At 37.7% G+C, this 23,201-nt stretch overlaps 1 pseudogene; it reads right to left on the bottom strand.

Annotated features, from left to right (window-relative positions):
• Nucleotides 1–1,446: 1,446 nt before the first annotated feature.
• LOC116120436 lies at nucleotides 1,447–14,768 on the bottom strand (annotated as a pseudogene).
• Nucleotides 14,769–23,201: the final 8,433 nt, after the last annotated feature.

Here is a 23,201-nt window from a genome sequence, read left to right as displayed (position 1 = left end):
TTGGATTTATTCTGGAGGCTATAAGTATTGATTCACCTTACTGATGTTTTGTGGCATTTTTGCTTGTCACTTTCTTTGAGAGTTAAAAGAAAAAGAGGCAGAAAGAGAGAAAGGAGAGAAAAATGATTGTTTTTGGATTAAAGAGTTTTTAATCCAATGGTTTGATTTCATGATGGTGACGGTTATGATGATGATGATGATGATGATGATGATGGTAATGGTGATGGTGATGATGATGATGATGATGATGATGATGAATTTTGATGCTAGTGTGTGAAGCTCAATCAGCATGGAGACAGATAAAAGAAAAAATACTTACACCAAATGTTTTGTTATTAATTATTATGTATTTTGTAATTTAATATGTAATGGATGAAGTGATGAACACAACATCATGTTTGGAATTTGGATTTGGACTTTGGATTGTTGTTAAATACTTAAATTATGTTGGGATTATTATTGAATTTGAACTTTGAATCATGTTGGGCAGTAATTAAGTTGTTATTATGTTATTAAAAAAATGGAAATCTTAAAAAAAAAAAAAGGTTTTTTATGTGCTGACATCATCATGCTAGTGTGATGACATCATCGATCCAACAATTGGACCTGTTGACTCGTGACCCGGGGAGCATAACGAATTGCCCTCTGGTCTGGGTTTAAAACAATGCTGATAGTTGCAATAAATGAAAAAGGAATTTTGTTGTTGGATTTGTAATCAATTGAAGATAGCATGATTTTGGGTTTGTTATTGAGTTTTTTGGATGACTTTTTATATGTTTAGGGTTTTTATTGTTTTACTGATGTCAATACAATCGGACTCGTCAACTCGAGACTTGATAGCCTTACCGGGTCACTGAACGAGTCGGATTTTAAAACAAATGCTGTTATATATGCATCAAAATTTATGGATTACTTTCTAAAATAAAAAAAGAAAAAGAAAAAAGGTATTTAAAATGAGAATGCCCTCACACAAATCCCCAGCTCATTTAGCAAATTTCCTTTTTGCCTTTAATAGTATCATGAAAAATTTAACATAAAATTTGACAATACGATTCCTGCCATATTACAGCACATGTAGAACCTATCAAAAATATTTTTTTAACACAACATTTGCATAGAAACACAGGTCAACAGAACATATCAACTTATATTTCACTGGTACATAGGTTGATCGTACATAATGTGAAGTTAATTCATATTCCTCCCCCATCTTCATCTTCATCTTCATCTTTTATCTCATCTATACAAAATCCCCGATTGGCCATAAAAATATGGTTCCTAAAGAAACAGTAGAATTGAGTACAAATAATTACATTCCTGCTCATCTCCAGCCCAAAACAATATACAAATTGGGCACAAGATGAGAACAAAATAACAGATGCACAAGTTTTTGACGCTGAAACAGCGCACAAACTGAACCGCAATCCCTTTAGAGAAGAGGAATGTCTATGACCATTTCTTTGCTATATGGTCTGATAACCTACATTCTTCCCCTTTAGACGTGTGTGGATCAAGCTTGGAAAGTTTGTTAACAAACATGATTGCCTCATCTCGACGATTGAGTTTACAGTAACCATCTACAATGGAGTTGTATGTGTTTGATGGACCCAAAATATCCAGCTAGTACTCACGCAAGACAGGCAAGGAGAGACAAGGGCAAAAGGGGTAAATCACCCGAGGACAAGTGTCTTGCTGGTTGTTAGGATCGAGTGTCAGAATAAAGGGGTAGTGGTACCATAGAGAGGGGATATCATTGTTTTTGTGCATGAATTGAATCTGGGAGGTGCTGGCCCTCGAAGACCAGTTGGAGCTATTGTTTTACTGTTTTATTGTTTCATTCCTAAAACTCATTGTTCTTCTTAGTTCTCATTTTGATTAATATACCATTTTTCACTATTTTGATCTATTGTGTTGGATTGCTACTTGGGTATTGTTTTATTACGTTTTGGAGAATATTAACTGTGATTAAGTTGGGTTGTTGCATGTGAGTTGTGAGGAAAGTCTGATAAGGTACTAGATTTCATCAAACTATTTTCTAGTTCCATCAAACTGGTATCAAAGCACAAGGTGCTGGGTTATGGTTGGTAATAGAATGGAGAACAGGATTGAAGGTGTTGAAAAAGAGTTAACGGTGGTTCAGAGGGATGTATCCAAGGTGACAGAAACTGTGAATTCGATGAGAGAAATTTTAATGGACATGCAAAATTGGATAAGAAGAAAAGATGAAGAACGACAGAGAAACTCATATGAAGAAATTAACTGAGACAGGGGGGCCGTACCGAACAAGAACCTCTTGAAGGACAGGGAGGCCCATCGAAGAAACACGGCAGGGAAGGATCAAACAAAGGCAGGGAAGGGTGAGGGCCGAGACTGGTGTGGCCAGAAACTGGAACTACCTCTCTTTCTAGTGAGGATCCTTACGGGTGGATCTTCCGAGTGGAACGATACTTCGCAATAAATCAGATCCTCGATGAACACAAGGTTTCATCAGTAGCCCTCTGCATGGAAGGAGAAGCATTCTACTGGTACCAGTAGACAGAATCACGAATGGCAGCAATGACCTAGCCAATCTTTAAGGTGGCGTTGCTACAGCATTTTAGTGGAGCGTAGGAGGTCAATCCATTGGAGATATTGATGTCGATATGTCGGGAGGGAACAGTGTTGGAGTTTTGCCGGAGATTCGAAGAAGTTACGGCATTAACTCATGGCGAGAGAGAAGAGATATTGACGGCAGCATATCTCAATGGGTTGAAACCAGAGATTCGGGCTGAGATTAAGTTATAGCAACCAGATCTTCTGACCCGACCTGATTCCCTAACCCAGGTTACATTATTGGCCCAACGTGTTGAAGAGAGAAATTGGGCCTTAGAAAAAGCCCAAGCAGGCCTGGCCCGAACAGGAAAATATGGCCACATCAATTATTCACCCAAGCCCAATTCCCACTTACCCAAACCCAATTCTAACTCACTTAAGGTTGATGAAAATGGGAAATCTCAAAATTCAAATTCATTTTATCCATCACCGAGATCTGCCAACCAAACCCATGTTTTTTCACAAACCTCAACCATCAACCGAAAACTTCCATCTGAGATCTATGGCAACTCTTGGTCAACGCCTTCAAACAACAGTAGAACCAACACCTTCCAGCGAGATTTTCCATTCAAAAAGTTGACTGAAACTGAGATACAAAGGAAGAGAGAACGGGGCCTATGCTACCAATGTGATGCAAGGTATTCTCCAGGGCATAGATGTGGAGAGAAGCAGTTCCAGGTACTACTAGTTGATGAAGAGGAAAATAAAGAGCAGGAAACAACTAATGACGAAGAAATGGTGGAAGAAGAAGTTCCCAAAGAAGCTGAGTTATCAATTAGTTCAGTAGTTGGAATTAATGGGCCTAAAACGATGAAATTAAGTGGTGAGATCAGAGGAAGGGAGGTTATAATTTTAATTGATAGCAGAGCGTCGCATAACTTCATAAATAGAGGCTTAGTGGAGGAACTTCAGATCCTGGTAACAGCTACTAAAATGTTTGGAGTAAGGGTAGGTGATGGCTATAACGTTAGATGTCAAGAAGAGTGTAAGTGGGTGTGTCTGAGCTTGCAAGTTGTTGATATAATATAAAAAAATTCCCATTTGAGATAAGTAGTGCTGATGTCATTTTAGGTGTAGCTTGGCTTGAAACGTTGGGTGAAACAACCACAGATTGGAAGAAGTTGGTAATGAAGTTTCATTGTTTGGGCACCACGGTCATACTTAAAGGGGATCCAGCTTTGTGCAAAACTATGGTGCCACTCAAGAGGATGTTGAAAATGTTACAAACTGAGGGTCCAGGATACTATATTGAATTCGAACTTATGCAGATTCAGTCAACACAGAACCCAGGCCACGCAGAGTTGATTACGAAATTATTACAACAGCATCAAGAATTGTTTGAATCTTCCCCTGGACTACCACCCATCAGGATACATGACCATGCCATCTGACTGATAGTAGGAAGCCAACCCCCCAATATCAGGCCCTACAAGTACCCCTACTATTTAAAGTATGAGATTGAGAATATTGTCCGAGATATGTTGGTGTTCGGAATTATAAAGCCGAGCAAAAGTTTGTTCTCGAGCCCTGTGTTATTAGTGAAGAAAAAGGATGGTGGCTAGTGATTCTGTGTGGACTACAGAGCTTTGAATAAGATTACAGTGCCCGAAAAATTTCCAATACTGACGGTTGATGAATTATTCGATGAATTGGGAAAGGCTTCGGTGTTCACTAAACTGGACCTTAAATCGGGTTACCATCAGATTCGGGTCAAGGAAGAAGACACTTACAAGACCGCTTTCCGCACTCATGAAGGCCACTACGAGTTCCTGGTAATGTCCTTCGGACTCTCAAATGCTCCTTCAACCTTCCAAGCCCTCATGAATGATATTTCAAGCCGTATTTGCGGCAGTTCCAACTAGTTTTCTTTGACAACATCCTGGTTTATAGCCCAGATATCACAACCCACGAAGGTCACCTAAGTCTCACTTTTCAAACTTTGTAGCAGCATCAGTTGGTAGTGAACCAAAAGAAATGCACGTTCGCCCAACCACGGCTGGAATATTTGGGCCACATAATTTCCTTAGAAGGAGTGGCGGTTGACCCAGCAAAGATTGAATGTATTATAGCATGGCCGACACCTAAAGACATCAAGGTCTTAAGGGGATTCCTCGGATTGACTGGGTATTACCGGAAGTTTGTTCAGGGATATGGCACACTGGCAAAACCTCTCACCGCTCTACTTTGCAAAAATTCCCTTTGCTGGACCGAATCCTCCCAGGCTACATTCAACGAGTTAAAAAGGGTAATGACTACAGTACCTATTAGAGTAGATGCCCTAGAGACAATCAATTATTGTAGAATTGACTCTTTGTAATAATGTTCATTAATCAATAAAAGGCATTTTATTCTATATCGTGTAAATCATTATTATTGCAATATGTATTGATATATGTCCTTAGAATGGTAGAACCGTGACGAGGGTATCAAGTGTTTCAAATCTTGATAGTGAGAACCCTATGAGCACATATGGTGGCCATTCTAGAAACGTCCGTAGCCCTAGTATTATTCTGAAGTAAGGGCATAGATAATACGGTAAGGCTATCATAGTGTTGAACGACCCTATTGAAAGGCAGTGATTGATCTCACTTATCAAGGTTGTTTGGTGACAACCTGGTGCAACACATGGGTGCTTGCAGTAGGCAGATATATCGTAGCAAGTTCACTAGACTGACCCACCAGAGGATTCCATATGGATGGTAACCCCAGTGTCTATGGAACAAATCCTCTAACGAATGGTGATGCATGTGATCCTTAGACTGGATATCACCGGAGCGCCTTGTGCATCGATTGGTGCAGTTTGACACTAGCCTAACGCAGTTCTATTCAGAGCTGTCAATACAGTGGTGATTGGCTGCATCAAGGAGTGTATCAAGACTATGGTGGATTGACAGAGGATTCATCACTCCCGAGTACGAAAGAATTTATCTCATAGCGCAATTCAGTATATGGCAATGACACTAAAACTGTGGCCACAGTGGGATTGAGTTGTTGCTCTATTCGGATTATAATATAGGTCATTGGTCCAAAAACTGAATACATAATATCGAGAGTAACCGAAGGTTGATACTATTTCTATGCCTCTGTCTCGTCAAGATAACATATGATGAAAGGATCGAATTGTACAGTAACCATATCGTTGACAGGTAACTACTTTACTGAATCCGAATCTATCGGGTGGCCATGATGCCTTGCTAGGGGCCAATCTTGGTCTGTGTATTAGTGAAATGATTAATTGGTGTTAATCGCGATGCTATACACTACCGGTATGATGAGGAGCCTATGGGTCACACACATAGAAGATAATTTAAGACTCATGAAGAAAGAAGGGCGTTTTCATCTTTTTAGGCGAAAGGTATTTTGGTAATTTCACAATACAATTAAATTTGCTGAGGTCATAGCCTTTTATTTAATTTGCTAGAAAAATTAAATAAGTGAAATTACATTTAAATATGTGTTAGCATATATTTAAATAAATTATCATTATTGTTAAATGGTAATATATATATTAAATATATATCAATTGATTTTAATTGAAGATAATGATGAATTAAAATAAATATCTAATTGGGAGTGTTTGTTAACATGGGGTGTTTGGGTTGAATCCCAAGCCCATTCCATATGGGAATATGGCAATTGAAAGATTACTATAAAAGAAAAACTTTAGTTTGAAAAAAGGTTAAGTTTTTATTCATTACCTTTTCATTGAAAAAGCAAAAACCTCCAGCCCCAAATACTCTCTCCCACGCCACTTTTAGTTTTGATTGAAAAATTAAATACTCCTCATTTTTCTTCTTGTTTCTTCAGGCTAAGGAGGATCTAGCAAATCCCTCCTTATTTCTTTGCGATTGTCTTGGTGTGGACTACGTTAGTTCGATCCTACACTTGGGTCGGTAGCAAAATACGTTTAGAGACAACTTGGAGGAGCCTGCAAATGTGCGTATGTTTCTTAAACCTTGAATTGATTTTTCTGCAGATGTAACGCCCCACTTGAGGTATGTAGTTAAATTATTGTTGCATTGCTTGAATGTTTATTGATTTGTTCTCATTTGAGTTTGCATGTTGTTATTTTTGGTTGGTTGGCCCTTAGTTGAATTTTGTTAAAGTTATTTTGAGAAAAATGTGAAGAAAATCCCTTAAAATTTCATTAGGGGTAAAATGGTCTTTTCACTCAAAATTAGTTCAAAAATTAGGAGTGAAAAGAGATAGAATTTCATGGAGAATATAATAAAAATGAGGGCATTATTGTAATTGACTGAGGGACATAGATAGAATTTCTAAGAAAGAGCAAGGGCAAAATGGGAGCGATTGTATGTAAGTTGAGCTAAAAAGGGTTTAAGTGTTGAAAGCCCTTCATTCTTCACTATCCCCACCGCCATTCTCATTCCCTAATTTCTCTCAATCCTCCACTCAATCTTCCAAGAATTTCTAAGGATTTTTGGGGTAGTTTTTAGTAGAGATTTAATCTAAAGCATCCTAAGGTAAGGATTCTTGCTTTAGATGAGAATTTGCTTATGATTTGTTAAAGTCTTATGTTGTTATTGTTTAAAGTTGTAGATAGAAGACAGGATATAAAAGGGAAGGAGAAGTGTTAGAGAAGCCATTTACCCATAAGGTAAGTAAATCCAACCCAAGTTAAGGTTCAAGCAATCAAATGATTGATATGCATGCTTATGTTTATGAGCTTGAGATTGATTGTTGAGAATGATATTATTGATGAGTTGATGGCTTTTGATGAGAAGATTTGAGCCATGAGAAGTAGAAATGAAGTTGTGGTAACCAAGTGAAGTTTGGTTACATTTAGAAAGAATTTAAGTAGAATATTTGAAGTGTTTTTCTTGGCCATGTTTAGATTTATTGTGGAGGAGTTTTGCTCCATGAATGGATGGTTAAAGAAAGAAGTAGAGATGTATCAAAAATAGAATTAAAGTATGCATGCATTATGTTTGATGAAATGCCTAAGTGAAAACTGCCCTGTCACAGCCGTGAATTTCTGAGTGATTTTTGGGTATCTTAAAGATTTAACTGGGTTGAGACCAAAACATAAAAGTTGTAGCCCCATTTCTAAGCTTTAAAACAAGACTAAAATCGTAGCAATCAGATATGTATAACTCAAGTTATGCCTTCTTGAGTGTGACCTGTGCAGAATGACTATCTTGATGCAACATTGCATTTGTGCATTTCATGAGTGCATTAATGAGCATGAATCATCCATATGCATTAATTATGCATTAAAGAAAGAGTAGAGAACTTTGAGTGTGAGTTTTATTAAGAGAAAAGAAAGAAAGAGAGAATAGAGTAGGTTGTGCGATGGGGAACCCGTGAGTAATGGGTAGAGTATTCCCGCATGTACACCGCATTAAGAAAGCGGCATGAGTATGAAAGAGAGAAGTGATGTAGCCCATGAGAGTGCATGCGGATGAGGGCTATACCCGAGAGTACCCGAGAGAGAGATTATATACTCACATGGTCAAGGGTTCTGAATCCATGCATAACCGAGTCCGATCGGCTAAGAACGAGTAGAAGTCACTGAGAGCGGGAGCAAGTCCCGGTCGTGCCCTCGGTAAGATGGGGCCGTGACTTACTAAAGAGAGTTAGTAGAAAAGAGTTCTAGGAAAGAGAAACGAAAAGAGAGAAACAAAAAGAGAAAACAGAGAGAAGTATAAAAGAGAGAGTAAATGAGAATTGTAAGGAAAGACTTAGAGAGAGAGAGTTACGGGGATAGATCACTAGAGGGTTTACTTACTGAGCATTATTTGTGCTCACCCCGTTGTCTTTCTATGTTTTTTCAGGATTTAGGTGAGGACATGGTTGGATGGACATCGACACGCGAGGAGGAATGGCTACACTGTCTACATAGTTTTTGATAGTTTTTGTTTATGATACTAATTTTGTATAAAGAATGTATATGTTTAATAAAAGAAAAATTTGGGCCCAACTACTTATGTTATTATACATGTATTTTATTATGTATATTTTTATGAGTATTTGAGTACGAAGTAGTTATTACAACAGATTTGATTATTTTTATATAAACTGTGATTTTTGTACCCGAATCTTGGTTCTAAGGAACGATCCATGTAGTTTATGTTTTTGTTTTCCGCTGCGTAACTGGGTTGTTCACTAACAATACCGGTTCTTGCTATGCCTGATTTTACTAAAACTTTTATTGTTGAAACAGATGCTTCAGGATTAGGTTTAGGAGCAGTTTTGATGCAAGACGGTCGACCAATAGCCTTCATCAGTCAAGGGCTATCACTAAGGTCACAAGCCAAGTCTGTGTATGAACGGGAGCTCATGGCAATTGTTTTCGCAGTCTACAAGTGGAAGCACTACCTTCTGGGTAGACATTTCATCATCCGAACAGACCAACGTAGCCTCCGTTACTTGAATGACCAAAGACTACATAGGGAAGGGCAACAGAAATGGATAATCAAACTTTTGGGGCTGGACTATGAGATACAGTATAAACTAGGGTCAGAAAATAGAGCCGCAAATGCCTTATCCAGACAAACTGATGGGGTGGAATGCAACTCTATCGCTACTTTTTATTTTGGCAGCCGTAAGGAATGGGAAGAGGCTATTCAGCAAGATCCTAGGTTGAACAAAATCTGCCGAGACTTGATTACAGATCCCAAAAGCCACCTACATTTTCACTTGGTGGGCCACCAGCTTTTCTATGATGACCGACTAGTGTTACCTCGCACTAGTCCGCAAGTTCAACTTCTCTTTCAGGAATTTCACTCATCTCCCATGGGTGGACATTCGGGAATTTTCAGGACCTACAAATGGTTGTCTCAGGTTGTCTATTGGGAAGGTATGAAGAGTGACATCCAGACCTTTGTTTGCAACTGTGTTACATGCCAATAGAATAAGTATGACAACCTCTAACCCGCGGACTGCTGCAACCATTACCAATACCAACCCAAGTTTGGGAGAATCTTTCTATGGATTTCATCGTCGGCCTACCAAAAACTCAACGGGTCGATACAACACTAGTGGTGGTTGACCGGTTAACCAAGTTTAGCCACTTCATACCTCTCTAACACCCTTACACGGCCCAACAGGTGGCTGATTTTTTCATCCATAACATATTAAATTGCATGGGTTTCCACAAACAATTGTGTTGGATCAGGACCGACTCTTCATGAGCATTTTTTGGGGCGAGATGTTTAAACAATCAAGTACAAAACTACACATGAGCATAGCATATCACCCTCAATCGGACGACCAATCAGAAGTAGTTAACCGTTGTGTTGAGACCTACCTCAGTTGCTTTGCGAGACAACAACCAAAACAGTGGCCTAACTGGTTAAATTGGGCAAAATACTGGTTTAATACAACTTTCAATCGGTCCTCAGGCATTTCTCTATTTCGAGCATTGTACGGCAGGGACCCACCAGTCCTCCTTAGATATTCCGAGCATGCATCAGTGGTGGCAACGATTGATGAGCAAATGATCGAAAGGAATCACATTTTGGATGAATTAAAACTCAATTTATCTCAAGCTCAAGGAGCCATGGAGGCCTATGCAAATGGTAAGAGAAGGGATGTTCAATTTCAACCAGGTGACTTAGTTTACTTACGACTCCAACCTTATCGTCTTAAATCACTGGCTCGAAGACCCAACCAAAAACTCAGCCCCCAATTTTATGGACCCTATGAAGTGATCGAAAAGGTTGGTCCTGTGGCTTACCGTTTGCAACTTCCCACTACAGCCCGCATCCACAATGTGTTCCACGTTTCCTAACTAAAAAAGGTTACCTCTCAGCCAATCACCCCACTTCCACTTCCTTCCTTTCTTGATGGAGATATGGTACTCCAAGTTGAACCCCCGAGCAAGTCTTACGGAAGCAAAGGTTGATAAATGGGGACTATAAGGTCCTAATCAAGTGGAAAGGTCTACCGACTTGTGATAATACCTGGGAGTCCTATACAACCATCTACCATCAATTTCCTCCTTTCCACCTTGAGGACAAGGTGGCACTCCTTGGGGAGGGTAATGATGGACCCAAAATATCCAGGTGGTACTCATGCAAGACAGGCAATGAGAGACAAGGACAAAAGGGGTAAATCACCCGAGGATAGGTGTCTTGTTGGTTGTTAGGATCTGCTGTCAGAATAAAGGGATAGTGATAATCTGTAAATTATACAGTTTTTATTTGATCTTTGTGTCGGATTTCAGGTACTTTCTAGTGCATTTTTACCTGAATTGGTGTTTAATTCTTTACTTTTCGTGTTTCAGGTTAAAATGGACTTTTTGAGCGAATAAAGACAAAATTGGATAGTTTTGACTCAGAAATGAGCGGATTTCAGAAGATAGGAGAGTTCCGGAGCAGGACAACGCACGATGAAGCTTGTTTCCAAGGAAGAGAGCCAAAAATCGAAGAATCGAACGAAGAAGCAAGCAGAGTGGCAGTTCTGTAAATTTCAGAACTTTTGAAGGAGCTTCGCCCCGGCGAAGAAATTGTCTTCGCCGCGGCGAAGTAAGACAGAGACGATGTGGAATTTTTCATTCTTCGCCGCGGTGACAGTCAACTTATTCAGTTTTGTAAACGCACAGTTTCGTGTTGTGCGTATTTTTGGCTGGGTTTTTGGACTAAGTATAAAAGAAAAACTTAACCTTTTGGCCCAGGATCTTCAGCTTTTTAGGTTTAGCCGTTTTTACACTTTTCTTAGAGTAAAGCTTTTAGTTTTTCGGATTGTTGAAGGGAGGATTCAGATTTTGACTGGAGAATTCATCTTTTGGGGAGATTTCTGATCTTTCATCTCAGTTTCATTATGTTTAACTTGTTTATTTCTATTTTTCGTTTTTGTATTGTTAATTCAGCTATGAACTAATCTTCTATGGGTTAGGGTTTTGATTGTAGTTTGGATTTTGAATGGGTTAAGTATTTGATTGTATTATTTCCATGTGAATAAGCTTTGGTTGTGTGTTACTCTGAAATTAAATGCTGTATGTGATGAACATGATGAGATTGAGAAATAATTCATGTTAGGCTTCTTGGGTAATCACCATTATAGTATTGGATGCTAGAGATAGATTCAAGAATTAATGAAATCAATTTAGGATTCTTGTGCTTAATAAATTTAGAATTATTAACCTTCAAATTGTTGGGTGCGGAATGTTAATAAGGATGAATAGGGAAACATAGCCCGAGAGGGTATGTTAACATATTAGTGAATCCGATTTACAACCATTGCGCATGAATGTGAAAATAGTGTAACTCCTAGGTTTAACCCACAAAAGTCCAAACGAAGTCAGAACCCTACCCGTTTTACTTGAATTGATATTCTGTGTTTCATTTTGTTGTCTAAGTTAAGATTTAATTCTTTGTTTAATTTCATTTTGTTTTCTTTTTCATTAAAATTTGCTCCCACCAATCCAAAGAATTCGATTACTTCAACTTGATAACGTTAGGAAACTTAGTGCTTTGCTACAGTCCTTGTGGGAACGATATCCTACCCATCACTTTATTACTTGAGCGACTAGTGCACTTGCTAGTTTTGCATGTTGTAGTAAACACACATCAGATAGTGGTGCCATAGAGGGGGGTAATCATTGTTTTTGTGCATGAATTGAATCTGGGAGGTGCTAGCCCTCGAAGACCAACTAGAGCTATTGTTTTATTCCTAAAACTCGTTGTTCTTCTTAATTCTCATTTTGATTGATATACCATTTTTCACTATTTTGATCTATTGTGTTGGATTGCTGCTTGGGTATTGTTTTTATTACTTTCTGGAGAATATTAACTGTGATTGAGTTGGGTTGTTGTGTGTGAGTTGTGAGGAAAGTCTGATAAGGTGCTGGATTTCATCAAACAATTTTCTGGTTTCTATCAGTGTTCAAGTTTGGTTTACATCCTTGCTTGATCGTGTATCGAACCATATCAATAGCCTCCACAAACAATGAATCGGCTGCATAACTTGAAACGAAGGTATTATAGGTGATTACATCTGGAACAAGGCCAGAATCTCTCATTTCCAAAAATATCCGCAAAGCCTTTTTCATTCAACCATTTCTACAATTGGCATAAATGACAATATTATATGTTATTATATCAGGTTTCAATCCTTTTTCCAAAATTTCCTTTAACATTTCTTCGAACTTCTCAAAATTTTCAGAATAGTTGTACCTACACAGCAAGCTATGGTAGGTTGTCAAGCTTGGAGTGAACCCACTCTCAGTCATGAAGTTCAAGATCTCATTTGCTTTGGTAACCATCTGCCTCCTCCCATAAATCGAAATCATGGCATTTAGAGTGGTCATGTCAAGGGAAAATCCTTTTTTCTTCAACTCTAAGAAGGCACACTCTGTTTCTATAAGGAGGTCACTCTTGCTATTAACCAAAACAAGGGTCTTCAAGAGCACAGCATAAGGTTCAATCAGACTAGAGAATATATCTTCTGCAAGAGTAAGCATCTGCTCAATCTCCTTGCCATTGGTATAAGCATGAAGCAAAGAACAGTATGTTAGCTCATTGGGTTTACACCAACCAACCTTCATTTTAGCAAGTATTTTCTCAAACTGTTCCCACATCCCCCCCAAAGCCAATGCTGCCAAAACACCATTGTAGGTGGAAAGATCTGGTGTAACCCCGACTTCCAACATTCTCTTATAAACAGCCATGGCTTGGTCAAAAGAACCACAACGACGATTCGCACTAATTAGGGTGTTGAAAGTGCCCTCTCAGGAATGAACCCTGCCCTCTTCATCTCTTTGAACACACCTGACAGTTCTAAGTCCATCCCATTCTACACAAATACTGCCAGAAGTGTGTTCCAAGTAACAATGTCTAGGTTACAATTGCATGTCTTGATCTCGTCAAAAACCTTCATGATCTCCACAAACTTTCTCATGTTTCCATGCATCTTAATCAAAGCATTAAAAGTACAAATATTTGGCTTGCACCCTACACTTCTCATCTCCTCAAAAACCTTCATCGCAGACTCATCCTTCCCGACTTTCTCAAACCTCGATAAGAGGGTGGTGTAAGTAAAAACATCAGGCTTAATCCCTATCTCGACCATCTGGTTTTTAAGCTCCATCGCCTGTTCCAACAAACCATCTCTAGCATAAACTAATATCAATGAAGTGTAAGTCAAAATACTAGGTGAACAACCATTGACCTCCATCTCCCTTAATACCTCCATGGCTTCTTTAAGCCGCCTAGACTTCCCATAAACATCCAACAAGGCATTATAGGTAACCTCATCTGGACTAAAACCCGCTAATTTCACTTCCTTAAAAACCCAAGCCGCTTCTTCATGCAAAGAACCCCGCCGACAACAACATATAAGCGTATTATAAGTATAAGAATCTGAGGCAACTCTGGCATTCTTCATTCTCTCTACTAGAGTCATTATCTTTTTCCAAGGCATACCCATTTTTCCATACACATTCAGAATCACTGTGTAAGTTATCAAAGTAAGTTTACACCCCTCCTCCTCCATCTTCTTGAACATCATCACAGCCTCCCTATACCTCCCATTGCTAGCATAAGCAATTATCGATGAAGTATAAGCATAAATATCAATAGCAATCCCATCTTTATGCAAACTATTCAACAACGAAGCCACGGCCAAAACTGTCCCTTCTTTCCGTAACATACTAATAATTACAGCTATAATAGAACCATTCAAGACCAACTCACAATCTTTACGACTCCTAAACCACTCAACCACACTCAATGCCAAGTCACATTTCTTGGAAAACCCTAAACCCCTAACAATACCCAACATATCAAAACTCAAAGCATCAATCTTTACATCTGGGTTTTCCCGATAAGAGTCAAATAACTGTAACACAACATTATCAATATCTTTAACATCAAAAGATTCATCAATTAAAGATTGGAGAACCCGCTAACCTTTACTGGAGAAGCAGTGGTTAGACCAGGGTTTTCGACGGTTAACGTCACATGACTTCCCAATTCGGGTTCTGTTTCTAGGTATGGAACATTGACACTTAACAAGTTGTGAAGAAGTGTGCAAGGGGTTTTATTGTGAAGGAAGTCTCATAGAAGAGGAGTGAAAGAGGGAGGTGGTGAAGTCGCTTGTTGTTGTGGTGATAAGGGCATTGTGGATTCAGAATTGTGTTGGTTTTGGTTAAGAAAGAGAGGCTTTATGGGCTGTAGGTTTGGGAGGACAAGAGGCACAGCTAGATTTTGTGCCATTGAAGAGAGTGTGTATGGAAGGTTTCAGTGGATTTGAGCTTGTTTGTTTATAGTTTTAGATTAGTTGTCGTTTGAAGGAAGATTTTTGTTAGGGTAAAGAGTGGGTGAGCGGTTCCGGGTACCCTACATTTTCTAGGGGAACCGAAACCGGAACCGTACAGTGCAGGTTTCCAAAAAAAGGAACTAAAACCGGAACTGCACAGTGCAGGTTCTTCAATTCAAGGAACCGAAACCTAAAATGCAGGTTCCGGTTCCTTTCCAGGGTACCCTATAAAAAATCAATTACCCCCCTATTAGTTTAAAAAATAACAAAAACACCTTATAAGTTTACAAATACACCCCTAAAAAATTTTCATTATTCATTCATTTGTGTCCAATGTAACTCATAACCTGTAATCTCTAAACAACACTTGAATTGTTAATCATTTAATTAAGTATTGTAATATTGTTTATAATATAATGTTATAATTAATTAAATAATCATACCATAAATTTATAATATAATGTTATAATAATTTGATTAAGTATTGTGTAAATTAGTAAATTACTAATGTTTATAATATAATGTCATAATCAATTAAGTAATCATTTAATTATGTAATGTTATATTAATTATATGATTATACTATAATAGTATAATGTAATGTTATAATGAATTAAGTAATCATACTATAAATCTATAATTTAATATTATAATTAATTAAATTTCAAATCATTTAATTAATATACTAATGTTTATAATGGAATGTTATAATTGATTAAGTAATCATATTACAAATATATAAAGTAATGTTATAATTAATTAAATTTTTAATCGTTTAATTAAGTAATGTAATAGTATAGTAAATTACTAATGTTTATAATGTAATGTTATAAATTCATAACTAATTAAGTAATTATGTAATCATTTAACTATATAATGCTATAATTAAGTAAGTGATCATAATATATAATGTAATATAATAATATTATAATTTAATTGAGTAATTATTTAACTATAATGTAATGCTTAATTAATGTTTATAATGAAATGTTTATAAGGTAATGTTATAATTAATTAAATTTCTTATCATTTAATTAAGTATTATGCTAATGTTTATGTAGTAAATTAGTAATTACTAATATTTATAATATAATGACATAATCAATTAAGTAATTATTTAATTATGTAATGTTATAATTAATTATATAATCATACTATAATGTAATGTTATAGTGAATTAACTATTAAGTAATCATACTATAAATTTTTAATGTAATATTATAATTAATTAAATTTTTAATCATTTAATTAAGTTTGTACTAATGTTTATAATAAAATGTTATAATTGATTAAGTAATTATACTATAAATCTATAACGTAATGCTATAATTAATTAAATTTCTAATTATAAGTCAATTAATTAACTATTTAATTATGTTATAACTTATAAGTCAATTAATTAAGTAGTAATCAATTAATGTAATGCTATAATTAATTATACTATAAATCAATTAAGTAATGTTATAAAATTATAATTAATTAAGTAATCATTTAACTATAATGTAATGTTATAATTGATTAAGTATGATATTTAACTAGTAATTAAATTTATTAATGTTTATCAATTTATCATATATAATTAATTAATTACTAATTTATTATAGATATACTTAGAACTTGATAATTGAAGTAAATAACTAAATATATTATTACTCAATCAAATATACTATTTTATTCAAAAATAATTCTTTTAATAACATTAAAAATGTAAAACACTTTTAATTGGATCATAATTCCAATTATTCACTTAATTGATCAAAACTTTAATATTAATGTATTATAATATATTAAAGCTTTTAATATGGTGTAATTTATATGTAATAAGTATAATTGTATTTATTTATTTAATTAGGTTATTCTAAAAATTTAACTTTTTCTATTTTAAATTTTTTTATATGTAAAATAATAGAAACTCCCCCATTATTTACATTTCACAAATATTTCATTATAGTTCAGGTTCCAAAATAGGTTCTAAACAGGTTCCAAAAATAGGTTCCAAAACAGATTCCAAACAGGTTTCAAAACAGGTTCCAAAACAGGTTCCAAAGCAAGTTCCAAACAGGTTCCAAAGCAGGTTCCAAACAGGTTCCAAAACAGGTTCCAAACCGGGTAGCCCCTACAGGTTCCAAATAGGGTACCCTTTTTACAGGTTCTAGTTCTGGTTCCGGTTCCTCCACATGCAAGAACCGGAACCCGAACCTCACAGTAACGGTTCCAAAAAATTGGAACCGGAACCTACCCACACAGTGCAGGTTCTGGGTAGGTTCCAGTTCCGGTTCTTACCCCCGATTCCGGTTCTACCCGTTACCCGTGCTCACCCTAAAGACAATGACCCAAATATATATCCCTGTAATTCCTTTCAACATGCCCTCAAATTTTAACACTTTGAGTTTGTTTGATGGGAGGTAATATTGGATTATTGACTAATGTTATCTTATATTACTTTGTTATCATGTTTGATTGTCAAGTAATATAAGATTTTAATAATTTTTTAAAGCCAATAGTAATTGTTGATGGTAATATTAGATGTAGTCTAATTACCTCTATTTTCTTAGATATTTTAAAATTACTTGGCAATCTTATTTTTGTTATAATTTTATCTCTTATTAATAAATTTTTTAGACAATAATGCCCTTGTTTTAAAAACAATTTACATTGATATGTCATTATAATTTTACCCTTGTTTAATTAAGCTTTTGGACAATTATGTGTTATATTTACAACAAATTGCAGACCATCACTGCCACCTAGTAACCAACACCGACAGCTTGCTAACCACCGTCAAAAGTCATCGAAAGTCACAAGGAATTACCAGGAGTCGTCAATATAGCCGTTTCAGGCCATATTGATGGCCGAAAATGGCCCGATGGTCGTAGATCTGGCAAAAATGGCCAGATCTATTGCCATATCGGCAACTCCTGATGATTTCTAGCGACTTCCGGTGACTTCAAGCGATGGTAAGTGGCAACCGGCGGTGGTGATGATTTTGTTACAAATTAAAATTTTATACAAGCAAAAGTGTTTTAGCTAAATCTAAAATGTTGGGAGTTAAAAGAAACTATTTAAAAATTAATAATAAAAATAATATTATGTTAATATTTAAAAATGAGAGCAATTTAGTAATTTATATAACATACCTACCAATTTATTCCTTCCAACCAAACATATTAATATAATATACCCACCAATTTATTCTAACTAACCAAACATATTTCCCTAAGGGGGCATTTGGTTGGGGGTTATATGGGATTACTGGAGTTAAGTCATCTTATATTACTTGATTACCATGTTTGGTTGTCAAGTAATATAAGATACCGGTAATCTTCAAATACCAATAGTGGTTACTGTTGGGAATATTGGAGGTAATCTGATTACCTCCATTTTCTTAGGTATTGTAAGATTACTTGGGTAATCTTTTTTTTGTTACAATTCTATCCCTTATTAATAAAATTTTAGGACAATAATACCCTTATTTTTAAATTTATTTACATGAATCTTGCTTTTACCATTTCACCTCAATTAATTAACTTTTTGGACAAAATTACGCTTGAAATCAAAACAAATTTCGCTTACCCAAGCCGCCACCCCCACCCACCTACTGCCGCCAGCCGCTGTGAAAAGTCGCCGAAAGTCATCTAAAGTCGCCATGTGCAACCCACCGTGACTGGGAGGCCCCGATATGGCCTTTTCTGGTCATATGGATGGTCGAAAAGGCCATATTGACCGCCAAAAAGGCCATATTGATGGCCGAAAAGGCCATATCGAGAGCAAATCTGGCTGAAAATTGCCAAATTTGTTCTGGCCATTCCGGCCAGATTGATGGGTCTAGCCAGCATTTATCGGCCAGATCTAGGCGAGATCTAATTGTTAACGGCCAGATCTATTCCAGTCAGAACAGATATGGCCATTAATGGCCAAATCTGTGGTTATTAATGGCTAGATCTCACCCAAATCTGGCTGATAAAGGCCAAGGGTCTAGTCGTTAATGGTCAAACCCATCAATCTAGCCAGAAAGGGCCAGATCTGCTCCCGATATGGACTTTTTTGCCATCAATATGGCCAAAAATAGCCATATCGGGGCCTTCTGGTCATCGTGGGCTGCTCACGATGACTTTCGGCGGTGGTTTGCGGTGGAGGCAGGTGGCAGAAGGGTGGTGGGGGTGAGTTTGTTATAAATTAAAGTTTTATATAAACAGGGGTGTTTTAGCTAAATTTGAAATATTCAGGGTTAAAGAGTTATTTAAATATTAATAATAAAAATAATATTATATTAATATTTAAAAAGAGGGCAATTTATTAATTTAAATAACATACCCACCAATTTATTCCTCCTAACCAAACATATTAATATAACATACCTACCAATTTATTCCAACTAACTAAACACATTTTCTTAAAGATTCCCAGTAATGTTCAAGGTAATATAAGATTTCAGTAATCCAATATTCCCTGAACCAAACACACCCTAAAGATTCATAATAATCTTCAAGGTAATCTAACTTTCCATTAATATAACATTCCCAGTAGTCCAACATTCCCTGAACCAAACACACTTTTTGGGGGCGTTTGGTTGGGGGTCATGTGGGATTACTGGGGTTATGTCATCTTATATTACTTGATTATCACATTTGGTTGTCAAGTAATATAAGATTGTGATAATCTTCAAATACTAATAGTAGTTACTGTTGGTAATATTAGAAGTAATCTGATTACCTCCATTTTCTTAGGTATTCTAAGATTACTAGGGTAATCTTTTTTTGTTATAATTCTATCCCTTATTAATAAAATTTTAGAACAATAATGCCCTTATTTTTAAATTTATTTACATGAATATGGTTTTACTATTTCACCCCAATTAATTAACTTTTTGGACAAAATTACCCTTGAATTTAAAACAAATTGCAGCCCTCCCAAGCCATCACCCCCACCCACCTACCGCCGCCTGCCACCGACAACCACCTTCATAGCCGAAACGGTGCACGAAAGGCCAAAAATGGCCAGATCGTGCCAAAGCTGGCCGTCAAAGGCCAGATCCGTCGATCTGGCCGTTGACTGCCAGATCCGTCATCGATCTGGCTGTCAAAGGTCAGATCTGTTACGTCTAGCCATTTCTAACCAAATCTCTAGCCGAAAATGGCATACGGTGCACGAAGGCCATTTCCTGCCTTCTATACGCCATTAGGTTGCCTACTGCCTGTAGTGGTTTCTGGCGGCCGACAGTGGCTAGGTTAGTGAGGGTGCTTTGTTGATTTTCCAAACTTTTATTATAGCGTTGTTTTTGCTAAGTTTTTAAATGCAGGGGGTGTTATAATAATAATCCAAATAATAATCAATATTAAAAATAATATAATAATAATAATTAATTAGAGAACAATTTAGTAATTTAAATAACATATCTAATAATTTATTCTTTCCAACCGAACATATTAATATAACATACCCACCAATTAACCAAACACATTTTCCTAAAGATTCCCAGTAATCTTCAAGGTAATATAACTTTCCAGTAATCCAATATTCTCTTAACCAAACGCTCATTTTGTATTATCAACTCTTTAACAAAATTTTTGTAAAGTTGTATTAAGGGTATATTTCATTTTCACTAATGAAATAATTTCGTATTAAATTTAACAATTTTGTTATAATTTCAAACTAATATTAGAATACTCATACTCTTCTTGGAAAACGTCTCAAATACCTCTTCTCAAATTATGTATTATCTTATGTGATGTTGACATATCAATGAAATAATGATTTTATAAATGAGATGTAAATACCACTGTTGATGCTGGTTTTAGGCACCAACGAATTGTCACGTGCGTAACGTTGATTGGCTGTTAAATACACGTGAAAATTGAATATCTAAAGTGAAATAAATGCAAAGGGGGTTTTTTAAGTGGTTCGGATGCTAAGGTAGCAAGTCCTACGTCCACTGATTGTATTGATATTAGTGTTGGTCAGGTTGCAACTGCGGACTGACTTACAAAAGAGTTGGAAAAAGCCAATGTCTTTAGAGAGTATTTCTTAGTATGAAAATGGCCGAATCCCCTTAACGAAGGGGTCTTCTTCATTTTATATCAAACTGAAGCGTGTAATCATCATTAAATCCATGGTTTGTTGTGATTGTCAGGATATAATCCGGCTTTATGTCCCATTTTCCCTTTCCCAAGCTGACTTCGCACGACCTATTGCAGGGAAATGGACGTGTGTGAGCTCCATATCATTTAGCAGGTCTGACGTGTGCGTGTTGCTCTGACGGGAGCAGGTCACCCTTCACGTGACTTTCCCACGTCAGCCGTTTATTTTCCCGGGCATAAAAGAAGCCCCCCTAGTTTTTAAGGTTTGAGGATCAAACCTTGGAAACTAAGTCATATTGGAGGATTTGGTCACTCCGACCTGTATGGGATGAGCTCGGCACAGGACTTTTGGCGAACACGATCTCGCGCAATTCCCTGCCTAAGCGACCTGACAATCTTCATCTCAGCGAGCTGGACCCGATGGACGCTCCCTCCTGTGCCTTAGAAATTCAATGAACCTGGTCCTATGCTGTCAGGTGCTCTGCACGCGCTGAAGCGTTTGTCAGACACATTAAATGCATCGTGTACTGACCCGACACCGTTTTGACAGCATTAGTTACGCAGCGCGTTCGAAACGACGGCTATTATCACGGCATTTAATGCGACGTGAGGCGCATTTAATGCGGGGAGAGAGTGTGGGCTGTCGTTTCGGTTCCGATGGGTGGTAACCGTCGATTCGCAACCCATATAAAAACTCGCATTTTTCAGATGGGGTCAGCGAAATTTCTTTTGTTTCGAGTGACAGCCCTTTGCAAACCAGAAACCATTCTTTTCTGATCGGCACCTCTCAAGCAACTGAAATGAGCCTCGGTCTCGGTTACTCACCGCAGAAGGTAAGATTTTCTTCTCCCCCCCCCCCCCCCCCTAAAAGAGAAAATAATATTCCTCGCAACTTACCCCCAAATGCCACTATTTGATTCCGGGAATAATTTTTTACAAATCATCCAAACATCGTCATCTACTCAATTTAAAAAAATATTACCCCAGTTATCAAATATTAACCCCATCCAAACAGCCCCATAATTATATAATAGATTATGCAAACTTTTGACTTACCATAATGGAATCAAGACCAGATCCAACTTTATCTTCACAATGTGGATGATAAACAAGAAGCTTTTCTACCACGGCTCTCGAATCTTCTGCCGTTAGACGGTCTCCATCCATATACCTAGAAGCGGGAAATATAATCAAATATAGCATGATAACNTGGAGCTCGGCATCGCCTATTATCTCAAAAAGAGCAGGGACAAGGACTCGTACTATCTGTCTCGGTGACCTACCATTGCCGCGGGGATACACAGCTATCCCAGCAATGCGGGGGCTTACGAGACAAAGTTCTTCTTTTTCTTTTACGACGGCTACTGCCGTTTTTAGGACCCAAGTAGGTTTCCTTTCGCTGGGTTCGTTATCTACTCGCATGATCAGTAGTAACGACTTGTTTTCTTTTGCAGTTAACAGAACGACCAGCCAAGACTTACTCGCCGACCCAAACAGGCTTGTATCCTTTGGAGCACTGGACGAGGAGAGCCGGGACGCGAGGAAGCTTGTGACGACCACGAACTTGCGGAAGTACGGGTTCTTCAGTGACAAGGCATCTTTAGAACCCTCAGAAGGTAAATTATACTGGTTCCTTTCTGGTCGTAGAATGATTTCGTTTACTAACGAACTTAAATGCAGGAAAGATGCCTCCAAAGGAGTCCGGGCAGCCCTGCCGAGCACCATTCGTCTTTCCTAGATCGAGGAGTAAGAGGGCGGCCGAAGCTACTCGTCCAATCCCGGCACAGCCGGTGCGAACAGTCCCGGCTTCCCAGCCTCGTCCTGTGCAAGAAGCGACCAGGACGAAACGGGCTGCTCAGGCGCCAACTGCTCACCCGAAGCGGAAGGCTCCGGCTTAGAGGTCGAAGAAGAGGAAGCAGATTCAGCCCGAAGAGTCGGAGACTGAATCTGAGGGAGAGCCTCTTAGGTCGCACCAAGAATCCAGGAGGTCGGGCAAGGAACCTGCGAGCAAGGCGGTGACTGGTGACAAGGCAAAGGACGCGCCTGTTTTAGACTCATTGGGGAGTCTGCCCGAGTACCTGCAGCCAATAGTTTATGGCCTGCTCGAGTGCGAGCTGTCGGAGTCGTATGACGAGTTTGCCGACACGGGCGACGACCTGATGACCATGTCATTCCAGCACCTGAGCAAGGTAAACGAGTCGTACTTGAAATTTTATTTTGGTTTATTTCTAACTCATATCTTGCTCGCAGGCGTTGCTCGCGATGAGGATGTCCATGGAAAAGACGCAGCTGGGGGCCGCCAAGGGGACAAGC

Source organism: Pistacia vera, unplaced genomic scaffold, assembly GCF_008641045.1.
Source record: "Pistacia vera cultivar Batoury unplaced genomic scaffold, PisVer_v2 Contig933, whole genome shotgun sequence".
Classification (NCBI taxonomy): Eukaryota; Viridiplantae; Streptophyta; class Magnoliopsida; order Sapindales; family Anacardiaceae; genus Pistacia; species Pistacia vera.
Note: the sequence above shows the minus strand (reverse complement) of the source record. Positions and strands in the feature narration are given on the sequence as shown.